Source organism: Monodelphis domestica, chromosome 2, assembly GCF_027887165.1.
Source record: "Monodelphis domestica isolate mMonDom1 chromosome 2, mMonDom1.pri, whole genome shotgun sequence".
Taxonomy (NCBI): Eukaryota; Metazoa; Chordata; class Mammalia; order Didelphimorphia; family Didelphidae; genus Monodelphis; species Monodelphis domestica.
The window spans coordinates 59734531-59754297 of NC_077228.1; positions in this window are offsets into that span (position 1 = coordinate 59734531).

Consider the following 19767-nt stretch of genomic DNA (forward strand, 5'->3'; position numbering starts at 1 on the left):
TAGTATCCCATGAATTCCCCCACCCCACCCCCAGCCTCCCAAAAGCCATCAGGAATTGGTTGTTAAATTTTCAAATTCCGTTAGCAGGCATTTATAGAGAAGAGCTAACTGCTTTTCTTCCTATCATTCCACCATCTTGGCTCTGCTTCCTCCACCATTTTGTCTTAAATGTCATTTCTGTTTCCCCAAATAACATAATTACTTAACTATTATAATAGTTATTATATTTATATATATAATAATATATATAATATAATAGTCTATAGACCAGAAATATAGTTGATTTCACTATCATTGGTGAAGAATATATATTTCATAGAAATCCTGAAAAATATATCAAATTTCTAGTTGTTGTCATCCTTTCAACTTCATCTAGAAATGTTTTGGGAATGATCTGGCTTAGTTAGGTCTCACACAAAACGTTCTCTGGTTTGATTTCTTCTCCTTTGTTTTCCACTAAGTGAAGAAATACTGATTATAATCATCTAACCTCTTCAGATGAATTTGAATACTAAGCCAATGTTGCCTTTGGCTATTCTGTCCCTCTCCTTTGCAGGGGATCCCCAAATTTAAGAATTAGGTTGGGTGGTTGAACAAAAAGAAGTTGCTAATGATTCAATGTCAATGTGACAGAAGGTTGCCAATGGAATATTCTAGGGGTCTATTCTTGACCCTGTATTGTTTAATAATTTTGTCAATGACCTGAATAAAGGATTAGTGATATTTTCATTATGTTTTCAAGTGATGCAAAGCTAAGATAGCTAACACACTGGATGATAGAATAAGGATCAAAATACATCTCAGGGAGATAAAAAATTAGGCTGAATCTAATGAGATGAAATTCAATATCTTACACTTGGGTAAAGAAAAATCAACTTCATAAACAGAGCCAGGAAAACAGTAATGATGAAAATGGAAAGAACATCAGCAACAAAGCAATTGAAATTGAACATTGCAAGTTTGCAAAGAATAAGTATTGACCCAAAGAAGGGATAAAAAACACTTCCTCTCATTTGTAGCAGCAATAGAGTAGTGAAGAACCATCAGTACATAATGTTAGATTTTTTTTCCAATGTAGTATTTATTAGTAATAGAAAATTTTTCTTTTAGCTTAAAAAAATTCTTTGTAATAGGGGAAGATTTTTTGGGAGGGTTAGAGATACCAGGGGAAATTTAAGCAATGCGAAAACAAAAGATAATAAAATCTATTTTTTAAAAACTAGCTTCACAAAAAACACAAATAAGAGATGATAGAGATTTGGTTTAAAAGTTGTTGTTCTGGGGAGGGAGTGGGTAGGAAATAGGGTTGTTTTTTTTTTTTTGCTTGAAATATTCCTTTAAGTCAGCACACTGATGTGGCAGGCAAAGGGAAAAAAAAAGTTAATGTGATCTTGAACATCATTTGGAGATACAGGTTTTAAGAATAAGGCAGCCATTATGTCTCTGTATCCTACCTTCATTCATTTCAGTTGTGTTTGACTCTTTATGACCCCATTAGAGGCTTTCTTGGCAAAAATGATGGAGTGATTTACTATTTACTCCTCCAGTTCATTTTACAGATGAGGAAACAGAGGCAAATAGGGTTAAGTAATTGTCCAGGGTCACACAGCTAGTAAGTGACTGAGGCCAGATTTGCCTCTGGGTCTGGTGTTTTATCCACTGTGCCACCTACCTGCCCATCAGATCTTCATCAGACCTCAACTGGACCACTGTGGTTTTTTTAAAATTCATTTATTTAATTAATTAATTTTGAATATTTTTCCATGATTCCATGATTCATGTTCTTTCCCTCCCCTCCTCACTCCCCCTCCCATAGCCAATGAGCAATTCCATTGGGTTTTACATGTGTCATTGATCAGGAACTATTTCCATATTATTGATATTTGCAATCATATCCCCATCAACCCATGTGATCAAGTAGTTGTTTTCCCTCTTTGTTTCTACTCCCACAGTTCTTTCTCTGGATGTGGAGCATTCTTTTTAATAAGTCCATCAGAATTGTCCTGGGTCATTGCATTGCTTCTAGTAGAGAAGTCCATTACATTTGATTATGCAACAGTGTGTAAACTCTGTGTAAACTGGACCATTGTGATAAATACTGAGTGGGATAGTATCTAGAGAAAGGCAACCAAGATGGAGAAAAGCTTTGAGTCTATGCTAAAAAAGAATCAGTTTTAAGAACTAGTGATGTTCAGTCTCTAGAAAACTCAGGGTGGGGGGAGATGATAGGTATTTTCAAGAAGGTGAAAGATTGTCACGTGTGGGAGGAATGACAGGCGGGTACGGCTCCAGAGGACAAAAGGTGGGAGTTGCAAAGAGTCAAATTTAAGTTTTCATGTCAGCAAAAACTTTTCAACAATTAGATCAGCCTTCTTTGTGTGGTGGTAAAGACCCAGAAACTGAGGAGATGCCCATCATCAATTCCAGAAAGGCTGAACAAGGTGTGGTATGTGATTGTGATGGTCTACTGTAATGGAGGGGGAAAAGTAGATGAATATGGTTTCCTCTGTTACACTACTATTGTACTATAAGAAATGTCAAAGGGGATGGTCTCCAAAAGACTGGGGAAGGTACGTGAGCTGAGGCAAAGTGGAGTGAAGAGGACTGGGAGAACATTGCACACAGTCACAGCAATATTGTAATGACAATTAATGAAGAAAGACTTAGTAACTAATCATGACAATGATCCATCACAACTCCAGAAGACTTATGATGAAAAATGTTATTTACCTCCAGAGAGAAAGAACGAGTGGATTCTGATGAAGCATTTTTTACTTTGTTTTTCTTGCTATTTTTTTGGCAACATGACTAATGTGGAAATGATTATATATATAATTGGTGTTATATTGCTTACTTTCTCAATGGTTTTCAAAGGGGGTAGAAAGGAGAGAATTTGGAACTGAAAATAAGATCTTTTTTAAAATGAGAGAAAAAAAAAACCTTAGAATTGTCTGAGGTCTCAAGTCACTCCCAAAGGTGATTTCTTATGCCTCAGTGTCTAAACTGACTCTGCAAAGCCCAGATGGAGATATCTGGAGGCTTTGCTTTCAAAACTCACAAGGCAAAGATCTCCAATTCCTTCACCTAGAATAGAAAACAACCAAAGTCCTCTTTCTGAGGATTATGGGAGAAATGATTTATTATGTCATTTGGGAAAAATTATTATGCTGTTTAAATCCAACCATACATGATTAGAGGTTGCTTGCACCCAGAATATCTCTTCAACCCAGTAACTCTCAAAGAATGCTAGAAATGGCTACAAAGTATTTTGGTTACCCCAAGTCCTGGATCCACCCCAAACATTCTTGATTTGAGTCCCCACGCCCAGGTCTTGTTGTGATTACATCCAAACTTGGGTTTTGTGTTCCCTAGAGTTTTGCCTTCACCAGTGGGTTTTTTAATGTTTACAGTTACTTATATTTGTCTAAATGTATCTTGCTTTCAAGTAGCCCTCTTGGCAGTTTTGTTTAAATGGTGTAATGTGATTTGTGTGCAAGTAAGTACCTTTGTTTAAATCCCATATAACATAAACCTTCCAGAACCTCAATGAGATAGAGCCCTAACTCCTTTCTGGCTCATTCTCCTCTACCAAATGACTAATAAATTTCTCTCTCTCTCTTTTTTTAAACCCTTACCTTCCATTTTAGAGTCAATACCAGATATCAGTTCCAAGGCAGAAGAGCTGTAAGGCTAGGCAATGAGGGGTAAGTGATTTGCCAAAGGTCAAAACTAGGCAGTGTCTGAATTCAAATTTGAACCCAAGACCTCCCATCTCTAGGACTGCCTCTCTATCCACTGAGTCATTAGTTGCCCCTAATAAACTGCTTCCTAAAACGATTTCAGATTTCGAGGTTTGTTCTCATGAACACCAGGCATTGCTTTCTCCTGAAATCCCCCAAGCTTGCTAGCATCTCCATTTCTATAGGAGGCACCACCAGTTTCCCAGGCTGGCCACCTCAGAGTAATCCTTGATTCTTGACTCTCCCTCCATTCTCCAAAATCCAGTGAGTAGCCACATCAGACTTGGGGACGATCCTTGGATATAATCCTGGGGTGACATTATTTATCTACTTCATAGACTATTATGAGGAAAGTTCTTTCTAAACCTTAATGTTATAGAAACAGTGAATAATTATTATCGCCTTTCAGAATGTTAATTATCCCTGAGGCAAATCCTGTTTTTCATGCCTGGGATACAACTTTAATTGCTATTTCAAGCTTCTTTATCCCATCACAATTCAGGGGATGTATATTTTAATTTAGGTGGTACCAGAAGCTATTTTTACTCTCTAATGATTAACTGAGGGAATGACGTCAGTCCTGCTCTTCCAAGCATCACTAGAAATCTTCCTGGATATTAATAGTTCCTATCAAAAACTTCTGATGGGAAAATGTTTCTGTTGCTATTTCCCTTTATGTAAAGCAATCCCTGGTTACTCTATGAAAACTCCAGCTGTAACTATGGAATTAAGCTCCTACTCCTTTAAGTCGATATGACACATAATTTTTTCCACCAAATTTCCCTGATGACTTAGTATCCTCTTCCTGTGGCACTCATTGTGTCCTTGGCTGGCATTTCCCCAACTTCTGGAGATTTATATAACACCAGGCATGTCTAGGATGTCTTGGCAAAATGTCCTTTGAGACATGTGCTAGAGTGGAAAAAACATCGGATTCAGAGTTATACAGTCAACTCTATGACCTTGGCAAGTGTTAACTTTCCTGGGCCTCGGTTCCCTCATCCACATGAATGAATGAAAAAGTATTTGTAGCTCTTGCTCTGGGGCTTACTTTCCAAGTTTCACTCCAATTATCAAGTAGAGTCCTCACAGCTGAGCTGCTTCTTCTCTCCTCAGGGTCAGGGTTCTAGGGTTGACCCAGAGGGATGGAGATGGTTTTCTAGTAGCACAGTCCTTGAACTCCCACTGGTGTGCTTTCTTCCTTGATGAAACATTGACATCAATTAGTCAATCAGATTTAATTAGCTTTGAGGAAGTATTTACTAAGATGATATAGTAAGAAAAATTAGTATAAAAGATCCCCTAAAAGTCTGTGACACATTCCTACAAATATATACAAAGCCCAGAGAAATTTCAGCATGTTCATGTTATAAAGGAGTAACTTAGATTCTGGTCATTGGAAATCCTTTTCTCTCTTTTGACAACTGATAAAGTCTTCCTGAGCCATCTACAAGCATCTTTGTAGTCTTGAAGCCACCTTGTCCTTGACTCCCAATATTGACACCAACACCAGCTTTTTCTGTCCCAAGACGCTGCTATGATACAAGTGAGGCCAAATACTCCACGTTTCTAAAATTGACAGGGTCATTCTCTAGTCAAGGGAAGGAAAAAGAGACAGAGACTTTCTTTCCTCCATTTTGCTACCTCCAAGCAATCCAGTCAGGAGCTTGACTAGACTGCTCTCTTTTCTAACTTGACAGACATTCAAATGCTAGATTATGAGACAGCTGTTTTATAGATGACCCAAGGGTATGAGCAAGTTCCTTCAGTTGATGCCAACACAATTCCTGTTTGCCTCACTGAAATCATTTTGATTGGATGACTTATTCAATAAAGATGCCAGAGTCCTTGTTCTCATCTAGTTCATGGCTACTCAAGAACTCTGGTGCCCTTACATATTTCCCAAGTGTTTATCATGTTCTAAACCTATGCTGTTATGATTAAAATTCTTTGGAGACTGTATATTAATTCATAATTGTTTATTAGTAAAGGGTTAGAGAAAGAGAAAATGATCACCTGGCTATTCCTTTTTAAAAAAAAACAAACATTATTTTATTTGGTCATTTCCAAACATTATTCATTGGAAACAAAGACCATTTTCTTTTCCTCCCCTCCCTCCCATCACCTCTCCCATAGCTGACACATGATTCCACTGGCTATTCCTAATTACTAACCATTCTTCATATGCTAGTCTACAAGTGGTTCATCCATAAGCTGCATGTCAAGCCAGTGCATGCCAAGAGTTAAACACCCCAGAGAAGGGAGAGAGAGCAACTGGTGTCCAGCAAGAAAGCTCACTTCCTGTGTCCCCTCCCTTATAAAGCCAGTTTTCACCACTCCTGGATTCTCTGCTTGGAGAGGCTTAACCTCAGTCTAGGTTCAAGTCCTGACTTTTTGACATACCACCCATAGCACAAGGACATTAGCCATCCTCTCCCAAATGGAAGCTCAACAGGAAGTCAAAGGGTGAGGTTAATACCGACCAAAAATGGTTTTCAAAGGGAATAAGGAGGTATAATTTATATTAAATTCAAACAATGCTAAATATTAGGGATATAAACACAAAAAGGGAGACAGCTTGAATTTATGCCTTCAAGATGTTTACACTCCAAAAGGCAAAGACAATATATATTCAGCAGATGTAGAAAGAAAGAAGAATCCAGAGGAACTACTTTTATCCCAGAGTACAGTACAGGGACAGAAAGGAATCACTATTTGAGTTCAGGTGCCTTAATGTCCAAAAATCTGAAGGTTATCATTTCATTTTTGCTCCTTCCATCATGCGTCCCATCTGTAAGAGAGCTGAGTTCATCTTTAACTAATGACTACCTCTTCCTTGCTCCTGCCCCACATTTCTCCAGTTTCTCATGGTGCTTCCCTTAAAGCTACTCATCTTTGTTTCATCCTTCTCAGAAGTTCATTCAAAACAATTTGAAGGACTAATAATTTTCTCTGGTCCTCATGATCTCTCATGTCTCCAAAATCAGAAAAATTCAAAAGAGGTAAAGCACTAAGGAGAAACTTTTCAGCTGTTTCCATGGCTTATGACACCAAGAACCTATAGGAGATATAAGCCCAATGAAACTAAGAAAAGAGATTACTATGATATATACTATTATTATTATTATTATTATTATTATTAAAGAAACCAAGAACAAATAATTTTCCCTAGACTCACTCCTTCCCCAATCACCCATACTGCTCTGGCAACAGAGATACACAAGCTGACTCACAGGCTTACAAAAGAATCCAATTCTACCCTTCTCCAGAGCCACAGAAAGGCAAAAGGCAGAATCACTCATTGTGCTTCAGAAAAGTGGAAATCAGAACTCCAGGAGGTAACTATCCCCCAGCAGAGTGGAAGGGTATTGACCTATGGGAGATATTTCATGGCAAATGGGAAGAGGACAAAAGTTAATAAAGAAATGCACAATTAGGGACATGAGGAAATCCCTACTATAAGGCAATATCCTTTCTATCACCTTCAGGAAATGATATTTCAAGGAATTAAGGCACAACATAAAAAAAGAGGTCAAAGGGCAAAATCTATAAGACAATCACATAGAAACTGTTTAGAAGACATCTAAAACAGATACCTTAAAAAAGTTCTAATTCTCATTGTACACAGAAACTAATACACTGTGGTATAATCGAACGTAATGGACTTCTCCATTAGTGGTGGTGTAATGTCCCTGAACAATCTGCAGGGATCCAGCAGAAAAAACACCATTCATAAGCAGAGGATAAACTGTGGGAGTAGAAACACCGAGGAAAAGCAACTGCCTGAATACAGCGGTTGAGGAGACATGACAGAGGAGAGACTCTAAAGGAAACCCTAATGCAAATACTAACAACATAGCAATGGGTTCGAATCAAGAACACATGTAATACCCAGTGGAATCACATGTCGGCTACGGAGGGTCGGGGGAGAAAAAGAAAATGATATTTGTCTTTAATGAATAACACTTGGAAATGATCAAATAAAATATTATAAAATTTTTTTAAAAAGTTCTAATTCCATGAAGAATACAGAGATTAAAGAAGGGCTAAATAAGAATAAAGGACATGAACCAAAGAATAAAAGTCTAGAAATGGAAGATAAATATTGAAGAGAATAAAGGAAAATCTTTTTTAAAGTCCAGAAAATGAAAATTTTAAAACTAATAAAACAAATTTCATGGAAAGGAGAGATAGAGGTGGTTTACTTGACTAATTGAGAAGTAAAAAAAGTTGGAGGTGAAATTAAATAACTAGATAAAAGAAAGAACAAAAAATGAACAAACTTCCAAACTAGAAAAATAGGTAATAAATTGGGAGGGGAGAGGTTTAAGGGTAATTAGAAGAAAACCAGTGAAGAGGATTGCCTTAAAGTATTTGCAGTCTAATAAGCAAACCTTCAAAAACCAATAGGTTCTCTATCATAATAACATCCAAAAGACAATAATAGATTTCATTCCAAATAACTACAAAATTCATAAAGTATCTGGAAAATCAAGGTATTAAATACAAAATACAAGATTCCATTACAAAGGGATTTATAGAGAAATATAGAATATCTTAGATATCTGGTAGAATACTCAGTACTCAAGGCTAGGCTGGGCCAATACAATAAAAATTATACTACCAAAGTTAATGTATAATCTTTACTGCTATTCCTATCAGATTATCAAAGGTGTGTTCTATAGAACTTGATAAAATAATAACAAAATTCACTTTTGGGGAGATGGGGTGAAGGACCACAGAGCTTCAAGCCAAGGGGCAAGAAGAGGAGGAGGAGAGAGAGAAAGAAAGAAAGAGAGACAGAGAGAGAGAGAAAGAGAGACAGAGAGACAGAGAGAGAGAGACTGTATCATAAAGTTAATACAGGTGTTTTTTTGGAATATAAATTTTTCAGAATTTTTCATGTAAGATCAAATTTCCATAATTTGAACTCTGTAAAGAGTACAAGTCTTGGGAAAGGGAAGGAGAGTGGAATTAAAGGAAGCCAAATAAATGTATAACTCTAAGTTTAAAACAAAAAACTCATTGAAACTCATTGAAAACTCAAAGAAATTTTAATAGTTTTTTTATTTTATTTAAATTTTATTTTTTTTAATAGCCCTTACCTTCTGTCTTGGAGTCAATACTGTATATTGACTCCAAGGTAGAAGAGTGGTAAGGGCTAGGCAATGGGGGTTAAGTGACTTGCCCAGGGTCACACAGCTGAGACGTGTCTGAGGCCATATTTGAACCCAGGACCTCCCAACTCTAGGACTGGCTCTCAATCCACTGAGCCACCCAGCTGCCCCCAATAGGTTTTTTAAAATAAATTCTAAAGAAGAAATTCTTAAATTGTTTTGTATGATGGGAAAACAATCAAAGAGGTCAATATATTTAATCCAAATATATACTCTTGACATTCCTAATTACAGTTCAGCTAGAGGGGAGAGAAGAGAAAGGAAATGGGGAAGGAAAGAAAGGGGAGGAAAGGAAGAAGAAAACATTCCTCCAAATCTGTTTTTATTATTTGTGAAGGCTCTTGAATGTGTCAGAACCTGATTACATTAAGCTTTCCTGCTGGCTCTACCCTACAAATCCCCCACTAATGATCTCTTGAATTGATTTTTGAGAAATGAATCTGTATTCCAACCACATAAGTCAGCATGAACCCAAAAGGACCTAAAAGTCAGCTCTCTTTCAAGCTAAAAGAATAAATCACATCAATGGGAATTTAAAAATAGACAATATGATCCAATTTGCCTGTAAAAATGACCCAAAACAGACATAAGCATGGTTTGAAGCATTAAAGTCAGGAAACCTGGGTTAAAATCCTAGCTCTAGCATTAGCTAGATGTATAACCTTAGGAAAACTGTGGACATTGGGATTAGTTTTGGGACAGACATTAGAAACCATCTAACTCAGCCCTCATGTTGGGGAAATACTCCTACTATTCAAATGCCATAATGTCTCCTGAGTCCCAACTGGTATGCTTTCTACTTACACAAAATCAGTCACTGTAAAACCATTAATAATCAAACATAAAGCATTTGCTAAGAGCAAATGCAATAATATTCATAATAATTGCTCTATAGGAGGTAAAGCAGGAATAATCAAATACCATAGCTATTCAAGAGGAGATAAAAGCCAAAATAAAATATCAGCATCTTCCCATGAACACATCAGGTCCTACATTCTTCTAACTTTGCTGTCTTTTGATTTTGGTCTAATATTTTTTGCTTTGCACTGAAATTTTGAGTTTGTGAATCTTGAAATTTCTCAGACTTGTGAATGTTAAAAATTTCCCCATTGGGGAATTCTCAATTGGAACAATTTCCTACTGGGAACATTCCACATTTGAATGTGAGAACTCTACTTGGATCAGAAATGGGAGGACCTCTACTCCACCCATACTTGGGACTGCTTTGGGGGAGAGAACTCCTTGCTAAACAGTGAAAGTACTTGGACCCATGCTTATGATGAGGCAGGGAGTTCTTTGAGCCATGCCTGTTTTTAGAATTGATACAATAGGATGCTAGGTACCTATAAAGGTCGGGCAACTTGTAAACTTGCCAGGAGCAAAGAGGTGAAAACTTATTCAGAGGTTTTCTCTTGAGGGGATTAATTGACTCAGCTGTGTTTTCTCTGGTTCAGACTTAGTGAGGGGATTAGTCGACCCAGCAGTGTTTTTTCTGATTCAAACTTACTAAAGCGATTAAGTCGACCCAGCAGTGTTTTTAGAATGGGTTGTCCTTTGGAAAACGTCTACAGTGATTGGTAGATGTAAGGACTTAGGGGAGGTAACATAGGAGAAAAACCCCTATATAAGAAAAAGCAGAATCTCTTGAGAGGAGAATCCTTTTGGAGAAAGCTCTTATGAGGATCACTTGGGAAGAATTTCTTGAGAGAGGCTCTGGAGAAGGGAAGCTCTTGGAGGACAATCTCTAAGGAGGTCTTGCTGGAGCTCCTCTGAGGGGACTCTGTCCCTCTGGAGGCTCTGGAGAGAGGCCCTTTGAAACAGTCTCTGGCTGGATCTCTCTTTGAGGAGGACTCTGGCTGGAACTCTCTCTGGTGAAGTCAGCTGAGATGGAGCTGGCCTGGTGTCACTAGAATCATTGCTTAGACAGACCTTGTGGTGACTGACTGATCTCTCTCTCTTAAGACTCAGGTCTAGGCCATGTTGGCTTAAGGCCCTTCATACTTATTTCCTTTTTCTCTCTTTCTCTCTTTTCTTTAATTCCACATTTGTATTAATTAAAATCTCTATAAAACCCAGTTGACTTGGGTATTTGAATAATTGGGAATATTTCCCTGGCGACCACCTTATATTTGATTTAAAAACCAAGACACTGTAGTGAAACATATTTTCTGCGGTCAAATCTACTCACCCACTCTTATATCTAGCATAATTTATATCTTCCACTATTTTACTCACTACAGTTTATGACCCCAACTCTTTTAACTGCCACAGTTGATGGCCTTCCAACTATTTTAAATCTTACAAGTTCTATTTCTTTCATTTCACATCTTATTCTGAGAATGCTAATCAAATCATGTTATACATCCTCTCGGGGAAAAAAATGCAGCCATTGATTGTCCCATGTTCCCTTCCCCATCTTTTTTGACTTCTCATATTATAATTCTCTTTCCTGCCTAGTTACTTTTCTCATTAAAAAAACTTGATTCATAGGAGTATTTTCTTACAACAGTGACCAATATGAAAAAAATATTTTATATGATAATACATGTATAACACAAATCAAATTGCTTACCATCTCCAAGAAGGGGAGGAAGACAATTTGGTTCTCATAATTTCAGAAAACATATGTTGAAAATTATTATTATGTGTAATTGGGAAAATAAAATCTCTTAAATAAATAGAGATGCTGGTTCTATAACCACATAGCTGCTGCACCCCACCCCAACAGCAAAAAAAGAACAAAACTCCTTGAGCGCTAGGACTGTATATCCCTTTTGTACTTGCATCTGCCTAAAATGGGGCTTGATACCTAGTAAGTGCTTAATAATTGCTTTTCATTCTCTTAATTCATCTTTTCTTTTTTCAAGGTATCCAATGCTTTGCTGAAGTTTCTTAGCTTTTTTTAAAGACATATATTCTCCTTCTGAGTTCTTCACTAAGAGCTCTGACTTTTCTTTTTATCTTTTTCTCTAATTATTTTTATTAGACCTTCCAACCACTCACAGGATTCTTGTGGTCATTTCATTCTCTTTCTGAGGCTCTGATTTTAGATATTATAAGATTATACAATTCTCTTAGGACGTGCTCTTAGGATTTTCCTATTCCACGATTTCTGAATTAAATTGAGAAGTTTTTTGGTTTTGTTTTCTCATTTCCTCAGTCCTTCTGTTTTCCCCCTATGGAACTTGTCTTTCTTTCTTCTGTAGTGAGAACATCTGTGACTAAAAAAAGAAAAGACTGGAAAGTCCCTGCCACATAAGCCAATTTTCCCCTAAAAGGGCACTGAAACCATATTAGTGACTTAGCTGGTCCAGAAGACTACAACTTGAACCATTGACTTACCTTTCTGGTTGCCTAAGGCATAAAAGTCCAGTACAAGAGTAATTGCTGCTATTTAGATTTGACAGAATTCCCACTACAAGAGAGTCAATGACCCTTTAGATCTGGCATAACATCATGGCAAATGTGTGTGCCCACCTGAACCAAACTTGTACCTTTGCCAAAGATTCTTTGCACACTATTGTTAAGTTAATGTCTTTTGTTCATTGTTATATGGTTTACTACTATCCAATTTCATTGCACTCCCTTGCCTGAACCACTAGAACAGTCTAAATGAAGCCTGACCCAGTAGTAGTACCCCTCTTTCGGATGCTATTAGTGCTTTGTTCTGAGGCAAGGGCAGGGGAGAGAGGGTGGTATTTGTTTCATATGTAATTTTTCCCTCAGTTATATGGCGACAAAGCTCTCCCTTGCCCTATTCTACCATGAAATGTACAATGAAGTGCTTGTTTAAACTTCCTCCCAGTGTTTCCATTGCTTATATTTTCATAACTAGTTCCTTGTTGTTGCTCGAGAACTTAATCTAGAATAGCAGTTCCCTCCATGGTTTTCGCTTCTTTTTAAAGGATGCATTTTCTATGGGGCAGTGGTTGGGGATCAGAGGTAGGGGAAGGAATTGCACTTGAAGTGATGAGAAACAAAGGAAATGAAAAAGGCCCTGAACCTATGGCAGCTTCAGATGAGAGGGTTGATAGCTGAAAAGAAGTTGAATTTTTTATGTACTTATTATGCGATAGGCACTGCATTATATATACCCTGGGGATAAAAGGTAAAAACACCAGTCCTGTGTTCAAAGGGCTGACATAATGGGAAAATAACATGGAAATAGCTGTGTATATACATGAAATATATAAACAAATGGAAACTAATCACAGAGGAAAAGCTTTAGAAGCAGTTGCTGGAGCCCAAGAGCCTCATGGGGTCAAGAAAGGACTTCTACAGAAAGGGTGTTTTGAGATAAGTTTTGAAGGAAACCTGGGAAACTAAGAGGCAGAAGAAAAGATGAAGAATATTTCAGGCCCATGCCTAGAATAGCTGGTGTCAAAGACACATATTTAGAAATAGTGTCTCCATTTTGTTTATAAAATAGTATAAGAAACCATAGAAAATTAGAAGAGAAGTAAATTGTTTAGCTTTCATAGCAGGATAGGAGATGAATTCTTAGCTGAATAAGAGATAGAAGCAATTATAAAAGACACAAAAAATCATTTCTAACTAAAAAATATTTCCACAAACAAAAACAATGTATCAGTGATAAAAAGGGATATAGCTGACTGAAAACAAATATCTCAGATAAAGGCTTGGTATTCAAGATATTATACAAGTAATTGGAAATGTGAAAAACCAAAAACCATTCTACACTAAACAAGTGGTCATGGTCAAAGGATATGAACAAAGAATTCTCAAAAGAATTGAAAACTATCAACAATGACATTTTAAAAATAAACAATTCACAAATATTAAGAGAACACAAGTTTATGATTTCAACTGCAAGATAGGTGCATTGTTGGAGAAACTATGAATTAGTATAACTATTCCAGAAAGTAATTTGGAATTGGGCAAATAAAGTGGCTAAAATGTCCACATCCATTGGTCTAGAGAAGTTACTGTTAGGCAGATACACCAATCAATCAATCAATCAGTCAATGATGGCTAAGGGAGTCATAGACAAAAAAAGGGATCCCATTTTCCTTCAGAAAATCCCTTCAATTGGGAAGTGTTGGGGGGAAAGATTTCCAGTCACCGGGAGGAAAAGTGGGTAATGCTCAGAAGAAAGTTTTTTCCCACCTTCTCTCTTTGGCTTCTCAAGACCGAGAGACCACCAACTCCTCTACCAGCTGGAGTCTTCTTCCCCTTCAGATTCCAAACCCTTCGGCCCCTCTCCCCTGTCAAGGTGATCAATTTTACATACTCTTCAGCCTGTCACTTTGTCTTTAGTGCCAACCTCTGTCACAGGGGGAAAGGGATGGATATAGAGGAAAACGTAAATGACATAAAATCAGTGAAAATCTGTTTTAAAATATATATACTTATGTAAGGAAAAAAGAAATCCAGGAGTAGACAAAGAAAAATAGGACAAAGATAGAATATGTTCAACGTAATATTTACTTTTTTAAATCTATAATAATGCTTAAAAGTATCATAAATCTTTTCCTGGTCTTTGCATAAAGAAATAGTTATGTTTGCTGATATTTAAGTTCCTGATAATATATTAAATAATAAAAAATGAATCAACAAGCCAGTCAATGAGTAACAATTAAGTATTTATTATTTCTTACTGAGCCAAGCACTGGGATAAGCATTAGGAATTCAAAGAAAATCAAAGATATTCCCTGCTTTCAAGGAGTTCATGGTCTAAGTGGGGAGGCAACATGCAAATAAATGGGAGATAATCAAAAGAAAGAAGACACTGGCACTGAGAGAATCATGAAAGGCTTATTACATAAGGTGGAATTTTAGCAGACCTGAAGGAAGTTAAGGAAGTCTTGGGGAAGATGAAGAATGAGAGTTCCATAAGTGGGGTACAACAAGGGAAAATGTCCAGTTAGGAGATGAAGTGTCTTGTTCAAGGAACGTCAAGGAGGCTAATGTCACTGAATTGAAAAGTATGTGGGTATGAAGTTGGCACAAGAAATACTGGAAATGTGGGAGGAACTCTAGAACTACCTCCTCTCAGGATAAGCTCATCACTTCTAAACTCATCTCCATGCTACTAACTCATGCCTTGACTGACACCAACCACCTCCCTTACCCTCCTCTCTCCTCTAATTGGAGAGCTAGACTAGGGTATATACACTTCTCCCAATGCCTTCCTTTAGAGGGAAGAAATTGGGCTCTTAGCATCTGCTGCTGTACCCAGTTTCAACTCAACAGAACAAGATGCCTCCTCCCTTTTTCCTGCCTTCTTTTGTGTTTCTCCCCATTTAGGTTGTAAGTTCCTTGATGTCAGTAGCTCTTTTAATTAATTTTAACCCTGGCATTTAGCCCAGTGCCTGGCAAACAGTAGGCACTTAATAAGTATTTTTTGGATTGGATTAGAGGACAAGTTATAAAGGATTTTGAAAGTCAAAAAGCATTTAATATTTGATTTTTATTTTTAAAGTTTTCTTTATTTCTTATTCAGTCATCAATGATCATAAATAGCTCAAAACACAAAGGAAAATAGGGAAAATGACTAAAGAAGAAACTGAAGTTATCTAACATACATACAATGTTTAATATATGTATCCCACTAGTAACTAATTGCTCCTGTCTTCCCTTTGTGTGCCTTTTTACATTATAGCAAACCATATGTAACATAATATAATACATGTGGTTTGTTATAAATATGTAATAAATTATTTTAAATATGCTTATCTAAGAGAAACAGATTTTCACATTGGACATGTCCAAATATCTTTTTTTCCCCACTCCTTCCCCCTTCTCCCAACTCCTCCCCAGGCCCCAAAAAGGCAGGTAATATAATATAGATTATACATATATTATCATATAATGCCTATTTCCATGTTTGTCATGTGAGACATATTAGAGAAAAAGTCACAGAGGAAATGAAGTAAAGAATGGTTTCTTTTTTTTTTTAACCCTTACCTGTCTTGGAATCAATACTGTGTATTGGTTCCAAGGCAGCAGAGTGGTAAGAGCTAGGCAACAGGGGTTAAGTGACTGCCCAGAGTCATAAAACTGGGAAGTGTCTGAGGTCAGATTTGAACCCAGAACTTCCCATCTTGGGCCTGGCTCTCAATACGCTGAGCTACCCCGCTGCCCCCAAGAATGATATTTCAATCTGAATTCAGAGTCTGTTCCTTTTGTGGCAGAGGATATCTTTTTTCATCATGAGTTCCCTAGAGTTGTCCTGGATGCTTACATTATTTTAAGTCATCCACAGCTGTTTATCATACATTTTTGTTATTACTGTTTACAACATTCTCCTGAGTCTGTTCACTTCACTTTGCATCAGTTCATACAAGACTTTCCAGGTTTTGTTGTGATCGTATTTGATTTTATAATAGTGTGATCTTATGTTCTCTATATCTTGTGGTCAGTTATATAAAATAAAGATGTGATTTTCTACAGAAAACCGTCGGTGAAATAAAACCTGTATTTTCTTATTTTTATCAACTCTACCCTTAAAGTGCACACAAACCATTTTATTAAAGATTTCATAGATCAATATATAGGTATAGTGGGCAATTACAGGTATCTTATAAGTTGTTTGGGGGGGGGAGGATGGGGCAGGAAAGAAATAAAATTGAGAGCATTATAGACATAGGTGAAGGGAACTTACCCTTTTTTCTTTTCACTGTTTTGTGATGTGATGTTGATTGTAACTTTCTCTGGCATAATGCTTTGCAAATGAGCTTATGAATTAAACTAGTATGTCTGCTGCCAGTGCCACAGAAGAGGAAGGGAACACAGGATTTAGGATTTATTGTATTTTTGTTTCATGAATATCCATGTCCAAAAAAATAAAATAAGCCCCCTTCACACACACATACACACCCCAACAAAAACACTTGTTTGACAAAAACAGCGATTTGTCAGGTGATATCTTTCTGCAATTAGTCAGGCTGTTGCTAAGACAGTCTATAATTACCCAGTAGGAGACTCCTTGGTCGCTCTGGTTGATCTGATTAGGTTTAATTCTCATCTTTGATTCAGATGAATGAATCGTTGTTCATTCATTTCAGGTGTGGCTAATTCTTTGTGACCCAATTTGGGGTTTTCTTGAAAGGCAAAGATACTGGAACCCTCTGCCATTTCCTTCTCTAGCTCATTTTACAGATGAGAACTCTAAAGAAAACAGGATTAAGTGACTTGCCCAGGGTCACAGTGTCTGTCTGAGGGTGAATTTAAATTCAGGGTCTTCCCAAGCCCAGTGTTCTATCCACTGTCACTATCTAGTTGCCTCCAATGAATGAAAGAACAAAAATATTTACTTGTTCAGTTGGTCTTACTTTTTGTGACCCCATCTGGAATTTTCTTGACAAACATACTGGAGTGCTTTGCTATTTCTTTCTATAGCTTGAACAGGGTTAAGGGACTTGCCCAGGGTCATACTAGTGACACAGCTAGTGTCTGAGAACAGATTTTAACTCAAGATGAGTCTTCCTGACTCCAGGCATCCACTTTGCCACCAGCTACTCTGCTTACTTTAAACTCAGAAATTGGGGCCAGGAGAGTTAGTTCATTGGTCCTTCATGGAAAGTCGGTTGTCAAATTCAACCAGAGAACTCTTGGGGGGGTTTGCCTAGTGACCGATTTCAGAAACTGCTCTTCCCCATCCATCATTCCCTTCATGAGTTGCCAAGTGCCAAGTTTTAAAGTTAAGGCAAAGTGAGAGAAAAGATCCCAAGTATGACCAATTTATTAGTTAAGCTAATATTATTGATCAATTGAGTCAACAGCCTCTCTCAATGTCCAAAGCATACTACAGGTTTACTATGTTCTGGGAATATAAATAGAAAAGAGCTCACATTATAATAGGGAAGACAAGGTTTCAATTGCAAATCAGAAGAAAAAGCACAACAGAAAAGTAGATTGTGCATTCGTCATTCACACGGATCAAAACCAGTTTCTGATGTTGACCCCCTGGATAGGATCAAGGATTTTTGTGATGAGAACTTTCTTTCCCGGACTCTACTAGCTGTGCTAAGAAGGTGGGGCTTAGTATTTCTGACCTATGACATTCTTCTCTGTGACAGACAGTTCTAGAGGCTGGACTGGGGGTAGGTCCACCTCTGTGGTTCTTGGGTTTGCTTGCTTATCAGTGAGTCGGGTTGGCAGTGAAGTGCCGGTGTAGTAGGAATAGCAGTCCTTTCTCCACAAGGGTGACACCCTCAATGCCACTTTTGTGGAGACTGATGGCTGTGGAGGTTAGCCTGGAAGCAGGGCTAGTAGTCTAGTGGTACCATTTCCTGGACTCGAGCTTAGGATCCTGGCTTGTTCTCACCGAGGTCTGAGAGGAGATGATAGTGAAGGCATCAGTGGGTAGACACTAGGTCCTTTCTCACCCTCAGGATGCCAGGTCACGCCTCAATCTATATTTATATGCATTTTACATATGTGACTGGATATAGATATAGCCTTTTGTCCCTTATCATTTTTTGCACATCTCCTATTGAGCTCAATTCTGTGATCAGACAGTGGATCAGTAACAGCTGTTATTTACAGTTTGCAAAATGCTTTTACATACCTCATTTGAGCCTAAAAACATCTCTAGAGGTTTTTTTCCCTTTGATTAGACCTATGATTTCACTGAAGAGAATACCCAGTGGTGAAATCTGCCCACAGGCTTTGCAGAGAATTGTCAGGAGCACTGAGAGCTGAGGTGTGCCTATGGCCACAGGGCTATGGTGGCAGCAGTGAGATCCGAACCCAGGTTCTAAACCAATCATAAAACAGGCCTTTCAGGATTCTGAGATGTAGATCATCTGGACCATGCGACAAATGAACTTATCTCATGATATCTCAAGTCAATGTGACTCAAGAATATCTAAAGCCTACTAGGTGCCAGATACCATGCTAGGTATCAGAGATTCAAAGACAAATCCTTGCCTTCACCTTGCTTGATTTTGAATTTCAGTTGTCAACTATTTCTTCCCTTTCCCAGGCCAATTATTCTCTCAGAAAACAGAAGCAAAATAAGTACAGAGTTATTCTGCCTTCAACAAACCCTCAGAGAGCATAGTGTTAAAGGCTCTTGGCACATTGGCTACCTATTTTTGAATGTGGGCCAGCATGCATCTAACCTTTCTAAAATATAACAGTAGATAGAATTTATAGAGCACTTTAAGGCTTACAAAGTGCTTTACAATTATCTTGCTTGATCATCATAACCATCCTGGGATGTAGGTGCTATTATCATTCCCATTTTGCAAATAAGAAAACAGATAGGTTAAGTGACTTGCCAGGCAGCTATTAAATGGCTGAGGCTGGATTTGAACCTAGGTCTTCCAACTCAAAGTCCAACATACTCTATGCACTATGGTGGCACCTAACTGCACAGTCCTCTACAGTACCAGATATAGTTTGACAGATCATTCAAAGGGTAGTTGAACACCAGAAAGTGAAGCAACGAACATCAAAAACCATCAAGAACTTATCACACCAGACTAGTCTCATTTCCTGTTGACAGCATCATTAAAGTAGGTGAGATTGCTGGGGATACAGTTTACCTAGATTTGAGCAAAGCTTTGGGTAAAGTGTTCCATACAGTTCTTACATGTATTCCTGTATGGAGATGGTTAAGGGGTTGTGGACCAGCTAAAGTAGATGGCTTCAGAACTGTTGGAATGGCCCAACTCAGAAGAGCTGTTAAAGTTCCATTTTTGAAATAGCAAATCTTGAGCACAGTACCCCGAGTGTCTTTATGTGGCTCTTTTTTGACTTTGTTTAACATTACTAATAGTTCGGATAAAGACATAGATGTCATGCTCATCAAATTTGTAGATGGCACAAAGTTGTGGACAATCTTCACTAGACAATAGTTAGGATTCAAAGATTTTGACAGG